Raw genomic sequence first — 26,905 nt, 5'->3', positions numbered from 1 at the left:
TGGCTTCGCTCGCCCGCTTCTGCAACGAGGCCACTTTCCAAGGGCGCTGCAGAAACGAAAGAGCCGTAGCGGTTTGGCCGACTAGATCGGCTGTTACAGGCCAACAGCAGAGACTAACTGAAGAACGTCTTGTTCCTGTCAGTATGCAACGCAAGCCCTCCCAGGCGTCTTTTGCTTTCAGAGGTGCAAGAACAACATCCATAATACCCATACACGACGGAGATGCATAGGGGACGGCTTCGCAACTGCATGAAGTCCTTCAGAATCATCCAGAAGCGTTGAGGGCGAGGGCCCGAAGGCGAGCAATTCACTGGCTTTACAATGGCTTCGCTCGCCCGCTTCTGCAACGAGGCCACTTTCCAAGGGCGCTGCAGAAACGAAAGAGCCGTAGCGGTTTGGCCGACTAGATCGGCTGTTACAGGCCAACAGCAGAGACTAACTGAAGAACGTCTTGTTCCTGTCAGTATGCAACGCAAGCCCTCCCAGGCATCTTTTGCTTCCCGAGGTGCAAGAAGAAAGACATCAATAAGACCAACATACGACGGAGATGCATAGGGGACGGCTTCAAAACTGCATGAAGTCCTTCAGAATCATCCAGAAGCGTTGAGGGCGAGGGCCCGAAGGCGAGCAATTCACTGGCTTTACAATGGCTTCGCTCGCCCGCTTCTGCAACGAGGCCACTTTCCAAGGGCGCTGCAGAAACGAAAGAGCCGTAGCGGTTTGGCCGACTAGATCGGCTGTTACAGGCCAACAGCAGAGACTAACTGAAGAACGTCTTGTTCCTGTCAGTATGCAACGCAAGCCCTCCCAGGCATCTTTTGCTTCCCGAGGTGCAAGAAGAACGACATCAATAAGACCAACATACGACGGAGATGCATAGGGGACGGCTTCGCAACTGCATGAAGTCCTTCAGAATCATCCAGAAGCGTTGAGGGCGAGGGCCCGAAGGCGAGCAATTCACTGGCTTTACAATGGCTTCGCTCGCCCGCTTCTGCAACGAGGCCACTTTCCAAGGGCGCTGCAGAAACGAAAGAGCCGTAGCGGTTTGGCCGACTAGATCGGCTGTTACAGGCCAACAGCAGAGACTAACTGAAGAACGTCTTGTTCCTGTCAGTATGCAACGCAAGTCCTCCCAGGCATCTTTTGCTTTCAGAGGTGCAAGAACAACATCCATAATACCCATATACGACGGAGATGCATAGGGGACGGCTTCGCAACTGCATGAAGTCCTTCAGAATCATCCAGAAGCGTTGAGGGCGAGGGCCCGAAGGCGAGCAGTTCACTGGCTTTACAATGGCTTCGCTCGCCCGCTTCTGCAACGAGGCCACTTTCCAAGGGCGCTGCAGAAACGAAAGAGCCGTAGCGGTTTGGCCGACTAGATCGGCTGTTACAGGCCAACAGCAAAGACTAACTGAAGAACGTCTTGTTCCTGTCAGTATGCAACGCAAGCCCTCCCAGGCATCTTTTGCTTTCAGAGGTGCAAGAACAACATCCATAATACCCATACACGACGGAGATGCATAGGGGACTGCTTCGCAACTGCATGAAGTCCTTCAGAATCATCCAGAAGCGTTGAGGGCGAGGGCCCGAAGGCGAGCAATTCACTGGCTTTACAATGGCTTCGCTCGCCGGCTTCTCGCAACGAGGCCACTTTCCAAGGGCGCTGCAGAAACGAAAGAGCCGTAGCGGTTTGGCAGACTAGATCGGCTGTTACAGGCCAACAGCAGAGACTAACTGAAGAACGTCTTGTTCGTGTCAGTATGCAACGCAAGCCCTCCCAGGCATCTTTTGCTTTCAGAGGTGCATGAAGAACGACATCAATAACACCAACATACGACGGAGATGCATAGGGGACGGCTTCGCAACTGCATGAAGTCCTTCAGAATCATCCAGAAGCGTTGAGGGCGAGGGCCCGAAGGCGAGCAATTCACTGGCTTTACAATGGCTTCGCTCGCCCGCTTCTGCAACGAGGCCACTTTCCAAGGGCGCTGCAGAAACGAAAGAGCCGTAGCGGTTTGGCCGACTAGATCGGCTGTTACAGGCCAGCAGCAGAGACTAACTGAAGAACGTCTTGTTCCTGTCAGTATGCAACGCAAGCCCTCCCAGGCATCTTTTGCTTTCAGAGGTGCATGAAGAACGACATCAATAACACCAACATACGACGGAGATGCATAGGGGACGGCTTCGCAACTGCATGAAGTCCTTCAGAATCAACCAGAAGCGTTGAGGGCGAGGGCCCGAAGGCGAGCAATTCACTGGCTTTACAATGGCTTCGCTCGCCCGCTTCTGCAACGAGGCCCCTCTCCAAGGGCGCTGCAGAAACGAAAGAGCCGTAGCGGTTTGGCCGACTAGATCGGCTGTTACAGGCCAACAGCAGAGACTAACTGAGGAACGTCTTGTTCCTGTCAGTATGCAACGCAAGCCCTCCCAGGCATCTTTTGCTTCCCGAGGTGCAACAACGACATCCATAATACCAACATACGACGGAGATGCATAGGGGACGGCTTCGCAACTGCATGAAGTCCTTCAGAATCATCCAGAAGCGTTGAGGGCGAGGGCCCGAAGGCGAGCAATTCACTGGCTTTACAATGGCTTCGCTCGCCCGCTTCTGTAACGAGGTCATCCAAGGGCGCTGCAGAAACGAAAGAGCCGTATTGGTTTGGCCGACTAGATCGGCTGTTACAGGCCAACAGCAGAGACTAACTGAAGAACGTCTTGTTCCTGTCAGTATGCAACGCAAGCCCTCCCAGGCATCTTTTGCTTCCCGAGGTGCAAGAAGAAAGACATCAATAAGACCAACATACGACGGAGATGCATAGGGGACGGCTTCGCAACTGCATGAAGTCCTTCAGAATCATCCAGAAGCGTTGAGGGCGAGGGCCCGAAGGCGAGCAATTCACTGGCTTTACAATGGCTTCGCTCGCCCGCTTCTGCAACGAGGCCACTTTCCAAGGGCGCTGCAGAAACCAAAGAGCCGTAGCGGTTTGGCCGACTAGATCGGCTGTTACAGGCCAACAGCAGAGACTAACTGAAGAACGTCTTGTTCCTGTCAGTATGCAACGCAAGCCCTCCCAGGCATCTTTTGCTTTCAGAGGTGCAAGAAGAAAGACATCAATAAGACCAACATACGACGGAGATGCATAGGGGACGGCTTCGCAACTGCATGAAGTCCTTCAGAATCATTCAGAAGCGTTGAGGGCGAGGGCCCGAAGGCGAGCAATTCACTGGCTTTACAATGGCTTCGCTCGCCCGCTTCTGCAACGAGGCCACTTTCCAAGGGCGCTGCAGAAACGGAAGAGCCGTATTGGTTTGGCAGACTAGATCGGCTGTTACAGGCCAACAGCAGAGACTAACTGAAGAACGTCTTGTTCCTGTCAGTATGCAACGCAAGCCCTCCCAGGCACCTTTTGTTTTCAGAGGTGCAAGAAGAAAGACATCAATAAGACCAACATGCGACGGAGATGCATAGGGGACGGCTTCGCAACTGCATGAAGTCCTTCAGAATCATCCAGAAGCGTTGAGGGCGAGGGCCCAAAGGCGAGCAATTCACTGGCTTTACAATGGCTTCGCTCGCCCGCTTCTGCAACGAGGCCACTTTCCAAGGGCGCTGCAGAAACGAAAGAGCCGCAGTATGCAACGCAAGCCCTCCCAGGCATCTTTTGCTTTCAGAGGTGCAAGAACAACATCCATAATACCCATATACGACGGAGATGCATAGGGGACGGCTTCGCAACTGCATGAAGTCCTTCAGAATCATCCAGAAGCGTTGAGGGCGAGGGCCCGAAGGCGAGCAATTCACTGGCTTTACAATGGCTTCGCTCGCCCGCTTCTGCAACGAGGCCACTTTCCAAGGGCGCTGCAGAAACGAAAGAGCCGTAGCGGTTTGGCCGACTAGATCGGCTGTTACAGGCCAACAGCAGAGACTAACTGAAGAACGTCTTGTTCCTGTCAGTATGCAACGCAAGCCCTCCCAGGCATCTTTCGCTTTCAGAGGTGCAAGAAGAAAGACATCAATAAGACCAACATACGACGGAGATGCATAGGGGACGGCTTCGCAACTGCATGAAGTCCTTCAGAATCATCCAGAAGCGGAGCGCGAGGGCCCAAAGGCGAGCAATTCACTGGCCTTACAATGGCTTCGTTCGCCCGCTTCTGCAACGAGGCCACTTTCCAAGGGCGCTGCAGAAACGAAAGAGCCGTAGCGGTTTGGCCGACTAGATCGGCTGTTACAGGCCAACAGCAGAGACTAACTGAAGAACGTCTTGTTCCTGTCAGTATGCAACGCAAGCCCTCCCAGGCATCTTTTGCTTCCCGAGGTGCAAGAAGAACGACATCAATAAGACCAACATACGACGGAGATGCGTAGGGGACGGCTTCGCAACTGCATGAAGTCCTTCAGAATCATCCAGAAGCGTTGAGGGCGAGGGCCCGAAGGCGAGCAATTCACTGGCTTTACAATGGCTTCGCTCGCCCGCTTCTGCAACGAGGCCACTTTCCAAGGGCGCTGCAGAAACGAAAGAGCCGTAGCGGTTTGGCCGACTAGATCGGCTGTTACAGGCCAACAGCAGAGACTAACTGAAGAACGTCTTGTTCCTGTCAGTATGCAACGCAAGCCCTCCCAGGCATCTTTCGCTTTCAGAGGTGCAAGAAGAAAGACATCAATAAGACCAACATACGACGGAGATGCATAGGGGACGGCTTCGCAACTGCATGAAGTCCTTCAGAATCATCCAGAAGCGTTGAGGGCGAGGGCCCGAAGGCGAGCAATTCACTGGCTTTACAATGGCTTCGCTCGCCCGCTTCTGCAATGAGGTCACTTTCCAAGGGCGCTGCAGAAACCAAAGAGCCGTAGCGGTTTGGCCGACTAGATCGGCTGTTACAGGCCAACAGCAGAGACTAACTGAAGAAAGTCTTGTTCCTGTCAGTATGCAACGCAAGCCCTCCCAGGCATCTTTTGCTTTCAGAGGTGCAAGAAGAAAGACATCAATAAGACCAACATACGACGGAGATGCATAGGGGACGGCTTCGCAACTGCATGAAGTCCTTCAGAATCATCCAGAAGCGTTGAGGGCGAGGGCCCGAAGGCGAGCAATTCACTGGCTTTACAATGGCTTCGCTCGCCCGCTTCTGCAACGAGGCCACTTTCCAAGGGCGCTGCAGAAGCGAAAGAGCCGTAGCGGTTTGGCCGACTGGATCGGCTGTTACAGGCCAACAGCAGAGACTAACTGAAGAACGTCTTGTTCCTGTCAGTATGCAACGCAAGCCCTCCCAGGCATCTTTTGCTTCCCGAGGTACAAGAACGACATCCATAATACCAACATACGACGGAGATGCATAGGGGACGGCTTCGCAACTGCATGAAGTCCTTCAGAATCATCCAGAAGCGTTGAGGGCGAGGGCCCGAAGGCGAGCAATTCACTGGCTTTACAATGGCTTCGCTCGCCCGCTTCTGCAACGAGGCCACTTTCCAAGGGCGCTGCAGAAACGAAAGAGCCGTAGCGGTTTGGCCGACTAGATCGGCTGTTACAGGCCAACAGCAGAGACTAACTGAAGAACGTCTTGTTCCTGTCAGTATGCAACGCAAGCCCTCCCAGGCATCTTTTGCTTTCAGAAGTGCAAGAACAACATCCATAATACCAATATACGACGGAGATGCATAGGGGACGGCTTCGCAACGGCATGAAGTCCTTCAGAATCATCCAGAAGCGTTGAGGGAGAGGGCCCGAAGGCGAGCAATTCACTGGCTTTACAATGGCTTCGCTCGCTCGCTCCTGCAACGAGGCCACTTTCCAAGGGCGCTGCAGAAACGAAAGAGCCGTAGCCGTTTGGCCGACTAGATCGGCTGTTACAGGCAAACAGCAGAGACTAACTGAAGAACGCCTAGTTCCTGTCAGTATGCAACGCAAGCCCTCCCAGGCATCTTTTGCTTCCCGAGATGCAAGAAGAACGACATCAATAACACCAACATAGACTGAGATGCATAGGGGACGGCTTCGCAACTGCATGAAGTCCTTCAGAATCATCCAGAAGCGTTGAGGGCGAGGGCCCGAAGGCGAGCAATTCACTGGCTTTACAATGGCTTCGCTCGCCCGCTTCTGCAACGAGGCCACTTTCCAAGGGCGCTGCAGAAACGAAAGAGCCGTAGCGGTTTGGCCGACTAGATCGGCTGTTACAGGCCAACAGCAGAGACTAACTGAAGAACATCCTGTTCCTGTCAGTATGCAACGCAAGCCCTCCCAGGCATCTTTTGCTTTCAGAAGTGCAAGAACAACATCCATAATACCAATATACGACGGAGATGCATAGGGGACGGCTTCGCAACGGCATGAAGTCCTTCAGAATCATCCAGAAGCGTTGAGGGCGAGGGCCCGAAGGCGAGCAATTCACTGGCTTTACAATGGCTTCGCTCGCCGGCTTCTGCAACGAGGCCACTTTCCAAGGGCGCTGCAGAAACGAAAGAGCCGTAGCCGTTTGGCCGACTAGATCGGCTGTTACAGGCAAACAGCAGAGACTAACTGAAGAACGCCTAGTTCCTGTCAGTATGCAACGCAAGCCCTCCCAGGCATCTTTTGCTTCCCGAGATGCAAGAAGAACGACATCAATAACACCAACATAGACTGAGATGCATAGGGGACGGCTTCGCAACTGCATGAAGTCCTTCAGAATCATCCAGAAGCGTTGAGGGCGAGGGCCCGAAGGCGAGCAATTCACTGGCTTTACAATGGCTTCGCTCGCCCGCTTCTGCAACGATGCCACTTTCCAAGGGCGCTGCAGAAACGAAAGAGCCGTAGCGGTTTGGCCGACTAGATCGGCTGTTACAGGCCAACAGCAGAGACTAACTGAAGAACGTCTTGTTCCTGTCAGTATGCAACGCAGGCCCTCCCAGGCATCTTTTGCTTCCCGAGGTGCAAGAACGACATCCATAATACCAACATAACGACGGAGATGCATAGGGGATGGCTTCGCAACTGCATGAAGTCCTTCAGAATCATCCAGAAGCGTTGAGGGCGAGGGCCCGAAGTCGAGCAATTCACTGGCTTTACAATGGCTTCGCTCGCCCGCTTCTGCAACGAGGCCACTTTCCAAGGGCGCTGCAGAAACGAAAGAGCCGTAGCGGTTTGGCCGACTAGATCGGCTGTTACAGGCAAACAGCAGAGACTAACTGAAGAACGCCTAGTTCCTGTCAGTATGCAACGCAAGCCCTCCCAGGCATCTTTTGCTTCCCGAGGTGCAAGAAGAACGACATCAATAAGACCAACACACGACGGAGATGCATAGGGGACGGCTTCGCAACTGCATGAAGTCCTTCAGAATCATCCAGAAGCGTTGAGGGCGAGGGACCGAAGGCGAGCAATTCACTGGCTTTACAATGGCTTCGCTCGCCCGCTTCTGCAACCAGGCCACTTTCCAAGGGCGCTGCAGAAACGAAAGAGCCGTAGCGGTTTGGCCGACTAGATCGGTGTTACAGGCCAACAGCAGAGACTAACTGAAGAACTTCTTGTTCCTGTCAGTATGCAACGCAAGCCCTCCCAGGCATCTTTTGCTTCCCGAGGTGCAAGAAGAACGACATCCATAATACCAACATACGACGGAGATGCATAGGGGATGGCTTCGCAACTGCATGAAGTCCTTCAGAATCATCCAGAAGCGTTGAATGCGAGGGCGCGAAGGCGAGCAATTCACTGGCTTTACAATGGCTTCGCTCGCCCGCTTCTGCAACGAGGCCACTTTCCAAGAGCGCTGCAGAAACGAAAGAGCCGTAGCGGTTTGGCCGACTAGATCGGCTGTTACAGGCCAACAGCAGAGACTAACTGAAGAACGTCTTGTTCCTGTCAGTATGCAACGCAGGCCCTCCCAGGCATCTTTTGCTTCCCGAGGTGCAAGAACGACATCCATAATACCAACATAACGACGGAGATGCATAGGGGATGGCTTCGCAACTGCATGAAGTCCTTCAGAATCATCCAGAAGCGTTGAGGGCGAGGGCCCGAAGGCGAGCAATTCACTGGCTTTACAATGGCTTCGCTCGCCCGCTTCTGCAACGAGGCCACTTTCCACGGGCGCTGCATAAACGAAAGAGCCGTAGCGGTTTGGCCGACTAGATCGGCTGTTACAGGCCAACAGCAGAGACTAACTGAAGAACGTCTTGTTCCTGTCAGTATGCAACGCAGGCCCTCCCAGGCATCTTTTGCTTCCCGAGGTGCAAGAAGAACGACATCCATAATACCAACATAACGACGGAGATGCATAGGGGACGGCTTCGCAACTGCATGAAGTCCTTCAGAATCATCCAGAAGCGTTGAGGGCGAGGGCGCGAAGGCGAGCAATTCACTGGCTTTACAATGGCTTCGCTCGCCCGCTTCTGCAACCAGGCCACTTTCCAAGGGCGCTGCAGAAACGAAAGAGCCGTAGCGGTTTGGCCGACTAGATCGGCTGTTACAGGCCAACAGCAGAGACTAACTGTAGAACGTCTTGTTCCTGTCAGTATGCAACGCAAGCCCTCCCAGGCATCTTTTGCTTTCAGAAGTGCAAGAACAACATCCATAATACCAATATACGACGGAGATGCATAGGGGACGGCTTCGCAACGGCATGAAGTCCTTCAGAATCATCCAGAAGCGTTGAGGGCGAGGGCCCGAAGGCGAGCAATTCACTGGCTTTACAATGGCTTCGCTCGCCCGCTTCTGCAACGAGGCCACTTTCCAAGGGCGCTGCAGAAACGAAAGAGCCGTAGCCGTTTGGCCGACTAGGTCGGCTGTTACAGGCAAACAGCAGAGACTAACTGAAGAACGCCTAGTTCCTGTCAGTATGCAACGCAAGCCCTCCCAGGCATCTTTTGCTTCCCGAGATGCAAGAAGAACGACATCAATAACACAAACATAGACTGAGATGCATAGGGGACGGCTTCGCAACTGCATGAAGTCCTTCAGAATCATCCAGAAGCGTTGAGGGCGAGGGCCCGAAGGCGAGCAATTCACTGGCTTTACAATGGCTTCGCTCGCCCGCTTCTGCAACGAGGCCACTTTCCACGGGCGCTGCATAAACGAAAGAGCCGTAGCGGTTTGGCCGACTAGATCGGCTGTTAGAGGCCAACAGCAGAGACTAACTGAAGAACGTCTTGTTCCTGTCAGTATGCAACGCAGGCCCTCCCAGGCATCTTTTGCTTCCCGAGGTGCAAGAAGAACGACATCCATAATACCAACATAACGACGGAGATGCATAGGGGACGGCTTCGCAACTGCATGAAGTCCTTCAGAATCATCCAGAAGCGTTGAATGCGAGGGCGCGAAGGCGAGCAATTCACTGGCTTTACAATGGCTTCGCTCGCCCGCTTCTGCAACGAGGCCACTTTCCAAGGGCGCTGCAGAAACGAAAGAGCCGTAGCGGTTTGGCCGACTAGATCGGCTGTTACAGGCCAACAGCAGAGACTAACTGAGGAACTTCTTGTTCCTGTCAGTATGCAACGCAGGCCCTCCCAGGCATCTTTTGCTTCCCGAGGTGCAAGAACGACATCCATAATGCCAACATACGACCGAGATGCATAGGGGATGGCTTCGCAACTGCATGAAGTCCTTCAGAATCATCCAGAAGCGTTGAGGGCGAGGGCCCGAAGGCGAGCAATTCACTGGCTTTACAATGGCTTCGCTCGCCCGCTTCTGCAACGAGGCCACTTTCCAAGGGCGCTGCAGAAACGAAAGAGCCGTAGCCGTTTGGCCGACTAGGTCGGCTGTTACAGGCAAACAGCAGAGACTAACTGAAGAACGCCTAGTTCCTGTCAGTATGCAACGCAAGCCCTCCCAGGCATCTTTTGCTTCCCGAGATGCAAGAAGAACGACATCAATAACACAAACATAGACTGAGATGCATAGGGGACGGCTTCGCAACTGCATGAAGTCCTTCAGAATCATCCAGAAGCGTTGAGGGCGAGGGCCCGAAGGCGAGCAATTCACTGGCTTTACAATGGCTTCGCTCGCCCGCTTCTGCAACGAGGCCACTTTCCACGGGCGCTGCATAAACGAAAGAGCCGTAGCGGTTTGGCCGACTAGATCGGCTGTTACAGGCCAACAGCAGAGACTAACTGAAGAACGTCTTGTTCCTGTCAGTATGCAACGCAGGCCCTCCCAGGCATCTTTTGCTTCCCGAGGTGCAAGAAGAACGACATCCATAATACCAACATAACGACGGAGATGCATAGGGGATGGCTTCGCAACTGCATGAAGTCCTTCAGAATCATCCAGAAGCGTTGAGGGCGAGGGCGCGAAGGCGAGCAATTCACTGGCTTTACAATGGCTTCGCTCGCCCGCTTCTGCAACGAGGCCACTTTCCAAGAGCGCTGCAGAAACGAAAGAGCCGTAGCGGTTTGGCCGACTAGATCGGCTGTTACAGGCCAACAGCAGAGACTAACTGAAGAACGTCTTGTTCCTGTCAGTATGCAACGCAAGCCCTCCCAGGCATCTTTTGCTTTCAGAAGTGCAAGAACAACATCCATAATACCAATATACGACGGAGATGCATAGGGGACGGCTTCGCAACGGCATGAAGTCCTTCAGAATCATCCAGAAGCGTTGAAGGCGAGGGCCCGAAGGCGAGCAATTCACTGGCTTTACAATGGCTTCGCTCGCCCGCTTCTGCAACGAGGCCACTTTCCAAGGGCGCTGCAGAAACGAAAGAGCCGTAGCCGTTTGGCCGACTAGATCGGCTGTTACAGGCAAACAGCAGAGACTAACTGAAGAACGCCTAGTTCCTGTCAGTATGCAACGCAAGCCCTCCCAGGCATCTTTTGCTTCCCGAGATGCAAGAAGAACGACATCAATAACACCAACATAGACTGAGATGCATAGGGGACGGCTTCGCAACTGCATGAAGTCCTTCAGAATCATCCAGAAGCGTTGAGGGCGAGGGCCCGAAGGCGAGCAATTCACTGGCTTTACAATGGCTTCGCTCGCCCGCTTCTGCAACGAGGCCACTTTCCACGGGCGCTGCATAAACGAAAGAGCCGTAGCGGTTTGGCCGACTAGATCGGCTGTTACAGGCCAACAGCAGAGACTAACTGAAGAACGTCTTGTTCCTGTCAGTATGCAACGCAGGCCCTCCCAGGCATCTTTTGCTTCCCGAGGTGCAAGAAGAACGACATCCATAATACCAACATAACGACGGAGATGCATAGGGGATGGCTTCGCAACTGCATGAAGTCCTTCAGAATCATCCAGAAGCGTTGAGGGCGAGGGCCCGAAGGCGAGCAATTCACTGGCTTTACAATGGCTTCGCTTGCCCGCTTCTGCAACGAGGCCACTTTCCAAGGGCACTGCAGAAACGAAAGAGCCGTAGCGGTTTGGCCGACTAGATCGGCTGTTACAGGCAAACAGCAGAGACTAACTGAAGAACGCCTAGTTCCTGTCAGTATGCAACGCAAGCCCTCCCAGGCATCTTTTGCTTCCCGAGGTGCAAGAAGAACGACATCAATAAGAACAACACACGACGGAGATGCATAGGGGACGGCTTCGCAACTGCATGAAGTCCAGAATCATCCAGAAGCGGAGGGCGAGGGACCGAAGGCGAGCAATTCACTGGCTTTACAATGGCTTCGCTCGCCCGCTTCTGCAACCAGGCCACTTTCCAAGGGCGCTGCAGAAACGAAAGAGCCGTAGCGGTTTGGCCGACTAGATTGGCTGTTACAGGCCAACAGCTGAGACTAACTGAAGAACGTCTTGTTCCTGTCAGTATGCAACGCAAGCCCTCCCAGGCATCTTTTGCTTCCCGAGATGCAAGAAGAACGACATCAATAACACCAACATAGACTAAGATGCATAGGGGACGGCTTCGCAACTGCATGAAGTCCTTCAGAATCATCTAGAAGCGTTGAGGGCGAGGGCCCGAAGGCGAGCAATTCACTGGCTTTACAATGGCTTCGCTCGCCCGCTTCTGCAACGAGGCCACTTTCCAAGGGCGCTGCAGAAACGAAAGAGCCGTAGCGGTTTGGCCGACTAGATCGGCTGTTACAGGCCAACAGCAGAGACTAACTAAAGAACGTCGTGTTCCTGTCAGTATGCAACGCAGGCCCTCCCAGGCATCTTTTGCTTCCCGAGGTGCAAGAAGAACGACATCCATAATACCAACATACGACGGAGATGCATATGGGACGGCTTCGCAACTGCATGAAGTCCTTCAGAATTATCCAGAAGCGTTGAAGGCGAGGCCCGAAGGCGAGCAATTCACTGGCTTTACAATGGCTTCGCTCGCCCGCTTCTGCAACGAGGCCACTTTCCAAGGGCGCTGCAGAAACGAAAGAGCCGTAGCGGTTTGGCCGACTAGATCTGCTGTTACAGGCCAACAGCAGAGACTAACTGAAGAACGTCTTGTTCCTCTCAGTATGCAACGGAAGCCCTCCCAGGCATCTTTTGCTTCCCGAGGTGCAAGAAGAACGACATCCATAATACCAACATACGACGGAGATGCATAGGGGATGGCTTCGCAACTGCATGAAGTCCTTCAGAATCATCCAGAAGCGTTGAGGGCGAGGGCCCGAAGGCGAGCAATTCACTGGCTTTACAATGGCTTCGCTCGCCCGCTTCTGCAACGAGGCCACTTTCCAAGGGCGCTGCAGAAACGAAAGAGCCGTAGCGGTTTGGCCGACTAGATCGGCTGTTACAGGCCAACAGCAGAGACTAACTGAAGAACGTCTTGTTCCTGTCAGTATGCAACGCAAGCCCTCCCAGGCATCTTTTGGAAGTGCAAGAACAACATCCATAATACCAATATACGACGGAGATGCATAGGGGACGGCTTCGCAACGGCATGAAGTCCTTCAGAATCATCCAGAAGCGTTGAGGGCGAGGGCCCGAAGGCGAGCAATTCACTGGCTTTACAATGGCTTCGCTCGCCCGCTTCTGCAACGAGGCCACTTTCCAAGGGCGCTGCAGAAACGAAAGAGCCGTAGCCGTTTGGCCGACTAGATCGGCTGTTACAGGCAAACAGCAGAGACTAACTGAAGAACGCCTAGTTCCTGTCAGTATGCAACGCAAGCCCTCCCAGGCATCTTTTGCTTCCCGAGATTCAAGAAGAACGACATCCATAATACCAACATACGACGGAGATGCATATGGGACGGCTTCGCAACTGCATGAAGTCCTTCAGAATTATCCAGAAGCGTTGAAGGCGAGGCCCGAAGACGAGCAATTCACTGGCTTTACAATGGCTTCGCTCGCCCGCTTCTGCAACGAGGCCACTTTCCAAGGGCGCTGCAGAAACGAAAAGAGCCGTAGCGGTTTGGCCGACTAGATCTGCTGTTACAGGCCAACAGCAGAGACTAACTGAAGAACGTCTTGTTCCTCTCAGTATGCAACGGAAGCCCTCCCAGGCATCTTTTGCTTCCCGAGGTGCAAGAAGAACGACATCCATAATACCAACATACGACGGAGATGCATAGGGGATGGCTTCGCAACTGCATGAAGTCCTTCAGAATCATCCAGAAGCGTTGAGGGCGAGGGCCCGAAGGCGAGCAATTCACTGGCTTTACAATGGCTTCGCTCGCCCGCTTCTGCAACGAGGCCACTTTCCAAGGGCGCTGCAGAAACGAAAGAGCCGTAGCGGTTTGGCCGACTAGATCGGCTGTTACAGGCCAACAGCAGAGACTAACTGAAGAACGTCTTGTTCCTGTCAGTATGCAACGCAAGCCCTCCCAGGCATCTTTTGGAAGTGCAAGAACAACATCCATAATACCAATATACGACGGAGATGCATAGGGGACGGCTTCGCAACGGCATGAAGTCCTTCAGAATCATCCAGAAGCGTTGAGGGCGAGGGCCCGAAGGCGAGCAATTCACTGGCTTTAGAATGGCTTCGCTCGCCCGCTTCTGCAACGAGGCCACTTTCCAAGGGCGCTGCAGAAACGAAAGAGCCGTAGCCGTTTGGCCGACTAGATCGGCTGTTACAGGCAAACAGCAGAGACTAACTGAAGAACGCCTAGTTCCTGTCAGTATGCAACGCAAGCCCTCCCAGGCATCTTTTGCTTCCCGAGGTGCAAGAAGAACGACATCCATAATACCAACATACGACGGAGATGCATAGGGGACGGCTTCGCAACTGCATGAAGTCCTTCAGAATTATCCAGAAGCGTTGAAGGCGAGGCCCGAAGGCGAGCAATTCACTGGCTTTACAATGGCTTCGCTCGCCCGCTTCTGCAACGAGGCCACTTTCCAAGGGCGCTGCAGAAACGAAAGAGCCGTAGCGGTTTGGCCGACTAGATCTGCTGTTACAGGCCAACAGCAGAGACTAACTGAAGAACGTCTTGTTCCTCTCAGTATGCAACGGAAGCCCTCCCAGGCATCTTTTGCTTCCCGAGGTGCAAGAAGAACGACATCCATAATACCAACATAACGACGGAGATGCATAGGGGATGGCTTCGCAACTGCATGAAGTCCTTCAGAATCATCCAGAAGCGTTGAGGGCGAGGGCCCGAAGGCGAGCAATTCACTGGCTTTACAATGGCTTCGCTTGCCCGCTTCTGCAACGAGGCCACTTTCCAAGGGCGCTGCAGAAACGAAAGAGCCGTAGCGGTTTGGCCGACTAGATCGGCTGTTACAGGCAAACAGCAGAGACTAACTGAAGAACGCCTAGTTCCTGTCAGTATGCAACGCAAGCCCTCCCAGGCATCTTTTGCTTCCCGAGGTGCAAGAAGAACGACATCAATAAGAACAACACACGACGGAGATGCATAGGGGACGGCTTCGCAACTGCATGAAGTCCAGAATCATCCAGAAGCGGAGGGCGAGGGACCGAAGGCGAGCAATTCACTGGCTTTACAATGGCTTCGCTCGCCCGCTTCTGCAACCAGGCCACTTTCCAAGGGCGCTGCAGAAACGAAAGAGCCGTAGCGGTTTGGCCGACTAGATTGGCTGTTACAGGCCAACAGCTGAGACTAACTGAAGAACGTCTTGTTCCTGTCAGTATGCAACGCAAGCCCTCCCAGGCATCTTTTGCTTCCCGAGATGCAAGAAGAACGACATCAATAACACCAACATAGACTAAGATGCATAGGGGACGGCTTCGCAACTGCATGAAGTCCTTCAGAATCATCTAGAAGCGTTGAGGGCGAGGGCCCGAAGGCGAGCAATTCACTGGCTTTACAATGGCTTCGCTCGCCCGCTTCTGCAACGAGGCCACTTTCCAAGGGCGCTGCAGAAACGAAAGAGCCGTAGCGGTTTGGCCGACTAGATCGGCTGTTACAGGCCAACAGCAGAGACTAACTAAAGAACGTCGTGTTCCTGTCAGTATGCAACGCAGGCCCTCCCAGGCATCTTTTGCTTCCCGAGGTGCAAGAAGAACGACATCCATAATACCAACATACGACGGAGATGCATAGGGGATGGCTTCGCAACTGCATGAAGTCCTTCAGAATCATCCAGAAGCGTTGAGGGCGAGGGCCCGAAGGCGAGCAATTCACTGGCTTTACAATGGCTTCGCTCGCCCGCTTCTGCAACGAGGCCACTTTCCAAGGGCGCTGCAGAAACGAAAGAGCCGTAGCGGTTTGGCCGACTAGATCTGCTGTTACAGGCCAACAGCAGAGACTAACTGAAGAACGTCTTGTTCCTCTCAGTATGCAACGGAAGCCCTCCCAGGCATCTTTTGCTTCCCGAGGTGCAAGAAGAACGACATCCATAATACCAACATACGACGGAGATGCATAGGGGATGGCTTCGCAACTGCATGAAGTCCTTCAGAATCATCCAGAAGCGTTGAGGGCGAGGGCCCGAAGGCGAGCAATTCACTGGCTTTACAATGGCTTCGCTCGCCCGCTTCTGCAACGAGGCCACTTTCCAAGGGCGCTGCAGAAACGAAAGAGCCGTAGCGGTTTGGCCGACTAGATCTGCTGTTACAGGCCAACAGCAGAGACTAACTGAAGAACGTCTTGTTCCTCTCAGTATGCAACGGAAGCCCTCCCAGGCATCTTTTGCTTCCCGAGGTGCAAGAAGAACGACATCCATAATACCAACATACGACGGAGATGCATAGGGGATGGCTTCGCAACTGCATGAAGTCCTTCAGAATCATCCAGAAGCGTTGAGGGCGAGGGCCCGAAGGCGAGCAATTCACTGGCTTTACAATGGCTTCGCTCGCCCGCTTCTGCAACGAGGCCACTTTCCAAGGGCGCTGCAGAAACGAAAGAGCCGTAGCGGTTTGGCCGACTAGATCGGCTGTTACAGGCCAACAGCAGAGACTAACTGAAGAACGTCTTGTTCCTGTCAGTATGCAACGCAAGCCCTCCCAGGCATCTTTTGGAAGTGCAAGAACAACATCCATAATACCAATATACGACGGAGATGCATAGGGGACGGCTTCGCAACGGCATGAAGTCCTTCAGAATCATCCAGAAGCGTTGAGGGCGAGGGCCCGAAGGCGAGCAATTCACTGGCTTTACAATGGCTTCGCTCGCCCGCTTCTGCAACGATGCCACTTTCCAAGGGCGCTGCAGAAACGAAAGAGCCGTAGCCGTTTGCCCGACTAGATCGGCTGTTACAGGCAAACAGCAGAGACTAACTGAAGAACGCCTAGTTCCTGTCAGTATGCAACGCAAGCCCTCCCAGGCATCTTTTGCTTCCCGAGATTCAAGAAGAACGACATCCATAATACCAACATACGACGGAGATGCATATGGGACGGCTTCGCAACTGCATGAAGTCCTTCAGAATTATCCAGAAGCGTTGAAGGCGAGGCCCGAAGGCGAGCAATTCAGTGGCTTTACAATGGCTTCGCTCGCCCGCTTCTGCAACGAAGCCACTTTCCAAGGGCGCTGCAGAAACGAAAAGAGCCGTAGCGGTTTGGCCGACTAGATCTGCTGTTACAGGCCAACAGCAGAGACTAACTGAAGAACGTCTTGTTCCTCTCAGTATGCAACGGAAGCCCTCCCAGGCATCTTTTGCTTCCCGAGGTGCAAGAAGAACGACATCCATAATACCAACATACGACGGAGATGCATAGGGGATGGCTTCGCAACTGCATGAAGTCCTTCAGAATCATCCAGAAGCGTTGAGGGCGAGGGCCCGAAGGCGAGCAATTCACTGGCTTTACAATGGCTTCGCTCGCCCGCTTCTGCAACGAGGCCACTTTCCAAGGGCGCTGCAGAAACGAAAGAGCCGTAGCGGTTTGGCCGACTAGATCTGCTGTTACAGGCCAACAGCAGAGACTAACTGAAGAACGTCTTGTTCCTCTCAGTATGCAACGGAAGCCCTCCCAGGCATCTTTTGCTTCCCGAGGTGCAAGAAGAACGACATCCATAATACCAACATACGACGGAGATGCATAGGGGATGGCTTCGCAACTGCATGAAGTCCTTCAGAATCATCCAGAAGCGTTGAGGGCGAGGGCCCGAAGGCGAGCAATTCACTGGCTTTACAATGGCTTCGCTCGCCCGCTTCTGCAACGAGGCCACTTTCCAAGGGCGCTGCAGAAACGAAAGAGCCGTAGCGGTTTGGCCGACTAGATCGGCTGTTACAGGCCAACAGCAGAGACTAACTGAAGAACGTCTTGTTCCTGTCAGTATGCAACGCAAGCCCTCCCAGGCATCTTTTGGAAGTGCAAGAACAACATCCATAATACCAATATACGACGGAGATGCATAGGGGACGGCTTCGCAACGGCATGAAGTCCTTCAGAATCATCCAGAAGCGTTGAGGGCGAGGGCCCGAAGGCGAGCAATTCACTGGCTTTACAATGGCTTCGCTCGCCCGCTTCTGCAACGATGCCACTTTCCAAGGGCGCTGCAGAAACGAAAGAGCCGTAGCCGTTTGCCCGACTAGATCGGCTGTTACAGGCAAACAGCAGAGACTAACTGAAGAACGCCTAGTTCCTGTCAGTATGCAACGCAAGCCCTCCCAGGCATCTTTTGCTTCCCGAGATTCAAGAAGAACGACATCCATAATACCAACATACGACGGAGATGCATATGGGACGGCTTCGCAACTGCATGAAGTCCTTCAGAATTATCCAGAAGCGTTGAAGGCGAGGCCCGAAGGCGAGCAATTCAGTGGCTTTACAATGGCTTCGCTCGCCCGCTTCTGCAACGAAGCCACTTTCCAAGGGCGCTGCAGAAACGAAAAGAGCCGTAGCGGTTTGGCCGACTAGATCTGCTGTTACAGGCCAACAGCAGAGACTAACTGAAGAACGTCTTGTTCCTCTCAGTATGCAACGGAAGCCCTCCCAGGCATCTTTTGCTTCCCGAGGTGCAAGAAGAACGACATCCATAATACCAACATACGACGGAGATGCATAGGGGATGGCTTCGCAACTGCATGAAGTCCTTCAGAATCATCCAGAAGCGTTGAGGGCGAGGGCCCGAAGGCGAGCAATTCACTGGCTTTACAATGGCTTCGCTCGCCCGCTTCTGCAACGAGGCCACTTTCCAAGGGCGCTGCAGAAACGAAAGAGCCGTAGCGGTTTGGCCGACTAGATCGGCTGTTACAGGCCAACAGCAGAGACTAACTGAAGAACGTCTTGTTCCTGTCAGTATGCAACGCAAGCCCTCCCAGGCATCTTTTGGAAGTGCAAGAACAACATCCATAATACCAATATACGACGGAGATGCATAGGGGACGGCTTCGCAACGGCATGAAGTCCTTCAGAATCATCCAGAAGCGTTGAGGGCGAGGGCCCGAAGGCGAGCAATTCACTGGCTTTAGAATGGCTTCGCTCGCCCGCTTCTGCAACGAGGCCACTTTCCAAGGGCGCTGCAGAAACGAAAGAGCCGTAGCCGTTTGGCCGACTAGATCGGCTGTTACAGGCAAACAGCAGAGACTAACTGAAGAACGCCTAGTTCCTGTCAGTATGCAACGCAAGCCCTCCCAGGCATCTTTTGCTTCCCGAGATGCAAGAAGAACGACATCAATAACACCAACATAGACTGAGATGCATAGGGGACGGCTTCGCAACTGCATGAAGTCCTTCAGAATCATCCAGAAGCGTTGAGGGCGAGGGCCCGAAGGCGAGCAATTCACTGGCTTTACAATGGCTTCGCTCGCCCGCTTCTGCAACGAGGCCACTTTCCAAGGGCGCTGCAGAAACGAAAGAGCCGTAGCGGTTTGGCCGACTAGATCGGCTGTTACAGGCCAACAGCAGAGACTAACTGAAGAACGTCTTGTTCCTGTCAGTATGCAACGCAGGCCCTCCCAGGCATCTTTTGCTTCCCGAGGTGCAAGAAGAACGACATCCATAATACCAACATACGACGGAGATGCATAGGGGATGGCTTCGCAACTGCATGAAGTCCTTCAGAATCATCCAGAAGCGTTGAGGGCGAGGGCCCGAAGGCGAGCAGTTCACTGGCTTTACAATGGCTTCGCTCGCCCGCTTCTGCAACGAGGCCACTTTCCAAGGGCGCTGCAGAAACGAAAGAGCCGTAGCGGTTTGGCCGACTAGATCGGCTGTTACAGGCCAACAGCAGAGACTAACTGAAGAACGTCTTGTTCCTGTCAGTACGCAACGCAAGCCCTCCCAGGCATCTTTTGCTTTCAGAAGTGCAAGAACAACATCCATAATACCAATATACGATGGAGATGCATAGGGGACGGCTTCGCAACAGCATGAAGTCCTTCAGAATCATCCAGAAGCGTTGAGGGCGAGGGCCCGAAGGCGAGCAATTCACTGGCTTTACAATGGCTTCGCTCGCCCGCTTCTGCAACGAGGCCACTTTCCAAGGGCGCTGCAGAAACGAAAGAGCCGTAGCGGTTTGGCCGACTAGATCGGCTGTTACAGGCCAACAGCAGAGACTAACTGAAGAACGTGTTGTTCCTGTCAGTATGCAACGCAGGCCCTCCCAGGCATCTTTTGCTTCCCGAGGTGCAAGAAGAACGACATCCATAATACCAACATACGACGGAGATGCATAGGGGATGGCTTCGCAACTGCATGAAGTCCTTCAGAATCATCCAGAAGCGTTGAGGGCGAGGGCCCGAAGGCGAGCAGTTCACTGGCTTTACAATGGCTTCGCTCGCCCGCTTCTGCAACGAGGCCCCTTTCCAAGGGCGCTGCAGAAACGAAAGAGCCGTAGCGGTTTGGCCGACTAGATCGGCTGTTACAGGGCAACAGCAGAGACTAACTGAAGAACGTCTTGTTCCTGTCAGTATGCAACGCAAGCCCTCCCAGGCATCTTTTGCTTTCAGAAGTGCAAGAACAACATCCATAATACCAATATACGACGGAGATGCATAGGGGACGGCTTCGCAACTGCATGAAGTCCTTCAGAATCATCCAGAAGCGTTGAGGGCGAGGGCCCGAAGGCGAGCAATTCACTGGCTTTACAATTGCTTCGTTCGCCCGCTTCTCCAACGAGGCCAATTTCCAAGGGCGCTGCAGAAACGAAAGAGCCGTAGCGGTTTGGCCGACTAGATCGGCTGTTACAGGCCAACAGCAGAGACTAACTGAAGAACGTCTTGTTCCTGTCAGTATGCAACGCAGGCCCTCCCAGGCATCTTTTGCTTCCCGAGGTGCAAGAAGAACGACATCCATAATACCAACATACGACGGAGATGCATAGGGGATGGCTTCGCAACTGCATGAAGTCCTTCAGAATCATCCAGAAGCGTTGAGGGCGAGGGCCCGAAGGCGAGCAGTTCACTGGCTTTACAATGGCTTCGCTCGCCCGCTTCTGCAACGAGGCCCCTTTCCAAGGGCGCTGCAGAAACGAAAGAGCCGTAGCGGTTTGGCCGACTAGATCGGCTGTTACAGGGCAACAGCAGAGACTAACTGAAGAACGTCTTGTTCCTGTCAGTATGCAACGCAAGCCCTCCCAGGCATCTTTTGCTTTCAGAAGTGCAAGAACAACATCCATAATACCAATATACGACGGAGATGCATAGGGGACGGCTTCGCAACTGCATGAAGTCCTTCAGAATCATCCAGAAGCGTTGAGGGCGAGGGCCCGAAGGCGAGCAATTCTCTGGCTTTACAATGGCTTCGTTCGCCCGCTTCTGCAACGAGGCCACTTTCCAAGGGCGCTGCAGAAACGAAAGAGCCGTAGCGGTTTGGCCGACTAGATCGGCTGTTACAGGCCAACAGCAGAGACTAACTGAAGAACGTCTTGTTCCTGTCAGTATGCAACGCAGGCCCTCCCAGGCATCTTTTGCTTCCCGAGGTGCAAGAAGAACGACATCCATAATACCAACATACGACGGAGATGCATAGGGGACGGCTTCGCAACTGCATGAAGTCCTTCAGAATCATCCAGAAGCGTTGAGGGCGAGGGCCCGAAGGCGAGCAATTCACTGGCTTTACAATGGCTTCGTTCGCCCGCTTCTGCAACGAGGCCACTTTCCAAGGGCGCTGCAGAAACGAAAGAGCCGTAGCGGTTTGGCCGACTAGATCGGCTGTTACAGGCCAACAGCAGAGACTAACAGAAGAACGTCTTGTTCCTGTCAGTATGCAACGCAAGCCCTCCCAGGCATCTTTTGCTTTCAGAAGTGCAAGAACAACATCCATAATACCAATATACGACGGAGATGCATAGGGGACGGCTTCGCAACTGCATGAAGTCCTTCAGAATCATCCAGAAGCGTTGAGGGCGAGGGCCCGAAGGCGAGCAATTCACTGGCTTTACAATGGCTTCGTTCGCCCGCTTCTGCAACGAGGCCACTTTCCAAGGGCGCTGCAGAAACGAAAGAGCCGTAGCGGTTTGGCCGACTAGATCGGCTGTTACAGGCCAACAGCAGAGACTAACTGAAGAACGTCTTGTTCCTCTCAGTATGCAACGCAAGACCTCCCAGGCATCTTTTGCTTTCAGAGGTGCAAGAAGAAAGACATCTGCAGAAACGAAAGAGCCGTAGTGGTTTGGCCGACTAGATCGGCTGTTGTTCGAACGACATCAATAACACCAACATAGGGGACGGCTTCGCAACGCAAGCCCTCCCAAGCATCCCAGCGGTGTGGCCGACTACCACCTTTCCGGAGCACAACTGACATTAGGACAAGACATGACAAGATTCGTCCTGAAGCGGCACAAAGGCGAGCAATTCACTTGCTCAGTGGCTTCAACAGCGGCTACAACCAACGGAACTCGGAACGTAACTGCCTTCTTGCGCACTGCCTCCCGAACAATAAAAAGAATCGCGTCCTATAATTTTGTTGCGTGGTTGAATTCACCTGAGCTATGCGGCGTGGAATGTAATGGAACCACTTCGAAAAAGATTTCGCTGTTGGCTATTGGTCTTTTTCCTCTCCGGACTGGTGTACAGGCGGCTCAGTCTTTGGTGCCGACGTAGTGAATCGCCATATGGAGCACCGGTGTGGGCCAAGGAGTGACAGATCGATATTCGCCTTACCAGAGAAAATTACGCATAGGAAAACTGCTCCTTCTGACTCGTATTCTCTAAATGGTTTGCGTTTACTTCACTAAACGAACAGCATATTTCTCTCTGGTCTCACCTATCGTCGAATGCACAGACGTGGTCCGGGATCCCCATACTGTAGAGTAGATCGCAGAGAGAGACAGCGAGCGCGCTCCTTATAGCGTCAGCGCGAGGTTCCAGGCAGATCACAGGCTGGTACTGCTCTTCACCACCTTTGCGCGCGGTCGCTTTTTGCGGCGTATTTTAAATTCAATTTCTGCGATAATTATGACTCTGTGGTGTAAATTACTTCGCATGGTGCATCTTTCTGGCCTACTTTACAGGAAGAAAACTGGGTGTTAAAAATGACTTCTGTGCTACTTTAAAGCAAGGTCAGCGCTACGCATGGCGTGCAAAGACTATGACGATAAATCGTTGCGTTTCCGATATACAGGGTGTGTATGTGAGTAAAATTGATTTTACTTTAGAAATTATGAGACTACTTGAAATGTAGTAAAACAGACTTTGGCCAAAGACTGAGGCCGCATTCGTGTCACGCATTAATTAAGCTAATTTTGTTAATTGAAATAGATCAGCCAAGCAAAGGTAGCATTGCTGGCAAAAAGCGACAACAAGGAACAAAGGGCAGAGACTGGACGGGTCGCACTTTCAACCTTGACTGTGCAAATGCCAGGAAAACTGTGTGGCATTTGCACAGTAGAGGTTTAAAGTGCGACCCGTCCTGTCTCTGCTCCTGTACAGCTCCTGTCAACCTTAATAATAACACTGAAAAAATGTGGTCTTGTTCCCGAGCGCGATTACAGCAACCCTTGGGGCCGTGAGGAAATCTTAATTGAATAAAATTATTCTGTTAGTTTGACGTAAGGATTTTGTTCACTTGGGAAATGAGACCATATTTTTTCCAGTGTTATTATTAAAGTTGACGAGAGCTGTACCAACCGGCCCCACATATCTGTCAAAGGTAGCATTTTTGTGCATGGATTCTGAAGCCTATCCCTTAACACGCTATTCCAGTCAAAATCACGGGGTTTTTCACGAGGTTTCTAAAAAAAATTCACAACCCAAAATGCATCGCTGAGCGAAGTATGCTCGGTGAAATTTGCGTTTGGGAACTTTTGGCTCACCCTTTATTGCGCCAAAGTGGAAAGAACGACACAGTTTTATTCCGACTGACGGCCTTGTCGAACGACCCCCCATTATCAGTGGCTTTCGACTGGCGACAGACACGTTAATAACGGCGAAACGTGTGATTGCAGTGTTTGGACGGATTTGGGTATTTGGACGGAGCCATGCGTGTAAAGGGTCAAGTTCTGAAAAAGTATTGGATTCAATGCTCCCTGACAAGTTGACACGTTGCATGCTTGATGGCGCTTGTTCAATGCAGAGCCGTTGCATAAAAGAAGAGAGTCTGGTCATTGGGAGGAACCTAAGAAAGAGTTCGAGGCGTCAATCAAACTTGAGGGCTTCTCACATTGGTTGCTGTCTTCTATGGGAGCCGCCATGGCACCAAAATTTTCCGAAAATGGCAGCGTAACTTGGAACGCCGAAGCGAGAAGAATTTCATGACTTTCACATTACTTTAATTTCGTTATGCAAGTTTTCGTTCTCTTATAACTATCTTGGAAATTGCCTTTAAATTACACTTCGTCATCGATATTTACATGAAAAGAACCGTGTTTCGTCGTCGTTGTTAGGCCTACTAAAAATCGCGATCTCTAGAAAATCTTAAGAAAAACGCCACTTATGCGTAAAGTTTCACGTTATATTACTGAATTTTATTCATATGCGCATTTGCCCGCCTTTGATTCCATTTACTTATGATTTCTAATGAAAACATCATACCGGCAGCCGTCTCTGCACCAAAAATCGGTCCTGCCGGACATGCCTCTCTTCATTGGCAGTGATAAAATTGTCCGCAAAATCCACTGTAGCTCGCTAGGGGTATCGATATCAATCCTTTCCAACCCAGTTTTGGATAGCCTGGAATAATACCAAATTGTATTTTGGCTCGTGATTGGCCAGAGAGATCAAAAAGTGGGTGCAGTTGCTGCTATAGGCAGGTCCCATTAATGGCCAGACTCTCTACGAGGCTCCAGTTCAGTTGCCGTAGATTTTAGTGAGCCTTTTAGACTGCCCGTGTTAGCGGGGGATAACGTTCTCTACTTTCTCCGTTACCGTTGTACAATAACTTTCTATAAAACCAAGAACGTGGAACGCGTGGGGGGGGGGGGGGGGAGGGAGCGCGTGACTGGCAAAACAGAGCTTTTTTCTTTTTATATTATTTCCTTTTCTTTTCTTTTTTTATTTTGCGCTCTATGGCCTTTGCTGCTTTTGTGCCATTAAACGCATACTCTCTCTTTTTATATTCTTCATTCATTTGTCATTCTGGCAGATACGTTTGGCGACCTTAGTTGATTTCAATTACTCTCATAAGTTACTCTCCACCGAACCATAATCATCCCCCATAATCATCTCCCACACACTCACCATAGTTTTGCCGCTCTATGGCCTTTGTTGCCTTTGTGCCATTAAACGCATAATCTCTCTCTCTCCACCGAACACACTGAAACATAATGCCGCTCTCTTCTACATCTCAGACGCTATCAAATTGTATTTTTACGTGTATCCGCGTGCATTTCATCGATTTGCTCAACACGTACTAGTACCATACCGACTAATATGGACAATGTTACTAGTTTTTAGTTACGCAAAAAAATGCCATGCTACAGTGTCCGCGTTGATTTCAGAACGTTTGTTTCAACATTACCGTCTGCAGCAGACAAACAAAATGTGTCATGTGGAAGACAAGCAGAAAAATAGCGGAAAAGTATTTGCGTTACGCTTATTTGGCAGCAGTATTGCATTGGTCCTCGAAATTTGTAGCGCCGCTGGTATTGCACAACTTTTGAGTGGAGTAGCGGTCAGTGGTATTTCATTGAGAGGCGACGACTCTGTGCTCAGTTGAGTACTGCTAGCAGACAGACATTCAACCTGGCTGCAATTCTTGGCCCATGTCAGAGCCACGTGCGACACTGTCGATGTCTTCTGATGTTCTTGGAGTTCCTCTTGTCTACCGGTGTGCTCCAGACGCTGCAGAATCATACTCCGTATCTCAATGACCATTGGTGCGTCTTTCATGTTTTTTTTTCTTTTATCTTCATTTTCTCCTTTCTCCTCCTCCTCTCCTCTCCATCTCCTTAATCTCTTTCTCTCTCTCTCTTCCTTTTTGCGGCGTATCGCAGCCAGTGGAGGACAGTTCAATTGTCGTGCGTGTACATAAGCGGCTGGCCAACAAGGGCAAGCCCATTTTCGTCACCACCACCACCACCCTATAACTTTATCCAATATCACCGAACTCCTCATGTAAATATCTCATCCTGGATCACCTCATCGCTCACACTTGTAGATAGCTTTTAACTGCCATACTCACTTGTTCTCATCCTCCTCCTCTCTCTCTAATCCTGGTCCATCTCATCGCTCATACCTGTAGATAGCTTTTAAGTGCCACACACACTCTCTCTCATATCATCTCTCCCATAATCACCTCCCACCACCACACCACCACACACTCACCATAGTTTTGGCGCTCTATGGCCTTTGTTGCCTTTGTGCCATTAAACCCAAAATCTCTCTCTCTCTAACTTTAACTTCATTCTCATATCTCACCTCTCTTCTAACCTTTCCCTGATATACCCCCCCCCTTATATCTCACGTGTAATGTTTCTCGTGTAATTTATTTTATTTATTTATTTTATTTATTTATAAAATACTACAAACCCTGAAAGGGTCCAAGTAGGAGGGGCACAGAAAGTCCAAAATAATTTACAACAAGACAAATATGTCACATCATGTAACTGCGTTTAAGCCTTTCACAAATGCCGTGACAGAGCGGTGTGAGACCTGAGCAGATGACAGGGAATTCCATTCTTCGACGGTTCGAGGAAAGAACGAATATTTAAAGCAGTCAGTCCTGCACTGGAATGGTTTGAGTGTGCGCTGATGGATTAGCCGTGTTGATCTGGGTGCGTGTGGAGTGATATAGTCCTGATGATTGATTCGAAATTGACCATTGATGGGGTAGTGGGGTAGTGTACAGCTCTCCAGCGGTGAATCACCCCATGTCATAATCACGATTTATTTGTTGTTGTTGTTGATGCTTCGTTCCTTAGTTTCAGTAAGGTGTATAAGGCTCATTTAGTTGGAGCTGTGACATCCCTTAATGAGACGCCTCCAGGAAGTGTGCGAAAGGAAGTGTGCGAAGGAGTACTTAATTGAACGGCTAATCCTATACCGTTTGAAGGTCTTGCCGTGGTTGTGACTCTCGAGTATCCAAAGACCGTCTAGACGTTACATAAAGCGACGTGCCTTTCACACTAAAGGGACCAAGGCTATAATGGCAATGTAATATGTGAAGGCGACGTCAGTACCAATCGGTGTATAAAGTGCTTTCGAACTCACGCGCTAGCAACACGCAATGACGTCGCAATAAGCCGGAGAAATGCATGTCTCTCGCATCGAGTCCCCTCCCCCTTTTTTTTAAATTGTAACTCTGGCGCAATTGCAGCTAGAAA

General features: G+C 51.8%; 1 protein-coding gene and 1 long non-coding RNA gene across 4 annotated transcripts in view; one reads left to right on the top strand and one right to left on the bottom strand.

Annotated features, from left to right (window-relative positions):
• LOC135394668 (hemicentin-1-like) overlaps positions 1–26,905 on the bottom strand; it is a 424,972-nt gene that overhangs the window by 121,489 nt on the left and 276,578 nt on the right. The window lies entirely within an intron of this gene.
• LOC135394667 (uncharacterized) lies at positions 419–22,105 on the top strand. Its single transcript, XR_010422959.1, has 2 exons — positions 419–7,228; positions 7,553–22,105. It is a non-coding gene; the product is annotated as an uncharacterized LOC135394667 (long non-coding RNA).

Source organism: Ornithodoros turicata, chromosome 5, assembly GCF_037126465.1.
Source record: "Ornithodoros turicata isolate Travis chromosome 5, ASM3712646v1, whole genome shotgun sequence".
Taxonomy (NCBI): domain Eukaryota; kingdom Metazoa; phylum Arthropoda; class Arachnida; order Ixodida; family Argasidae; genus Ornithodoros; species Ornithodoros turicata.
This window is presented reverse-complemented; position numbering and strand designations above follow the sequence as displayed.